The following is a 569-nucleotide window of genomic DNA, read 5'->3' on the forward strand; positions in this document are numbered from 1 at the left end:
ATGGTTAACTTAGGGTTTGTCCTGCCTCTTAACTTAACCATTGATTGTGGTATACCATTAGGTTTTGGGATTTAGACAGAATCTCAGAGTATTTAGTCTTATGTCAGCGACCTGCCGGTAGGGCGAATGGGTTGTAGGATATCATCATTCCCCTGCCGGCCAGGTGGCCGGCAATGGAGGTTAGCCATCATTAGCTGCACTTGAAGTTATAGTAGGATACCATCTTCTCCTTGCGACTAAAAGACTAGTCCTATGCCACAGTTCTCTGGGCTGAAGAGTAATTTTCTTTAGCCTAGGATACGTGGCACTAGAACTCTGTCTCTTCTTTGTTGAGGGGAGGCGGCATTGCCCCCATCCCCTTCACTGTGTCGGCAGTCTCTGGGATGGAGAACTGAGTCTCTCCTGTTCCATGGGATTCGGCCGATACCGAAACAGAGTTTCTTTTACAGGTGGTAGTAATAACCATTTTTGCCAATTTTTTTCACTCATTACAGGACCCTGTTCCCTATCCCTCTGTCCACTTTTGATGCCTGAGCCATTGTCTTTCTTTAGGCCGGCATCTTGCAAAC

Source organism: Palaemon carinicauda, chromosome 34, assembly GCF_036898095.1.
Source record: "Palaemon carinicauda isolate YSFRI2023 chromosome 34, ASM3689809v2, whole genome shotgun sequence".
Classification (NCBI taxonomy): Eukaryota; Metazoa; Arthropoda; class Malacostraca; order Decapoda; family Palaemonidae; genus Palaemon; species Palaemon carinicauda.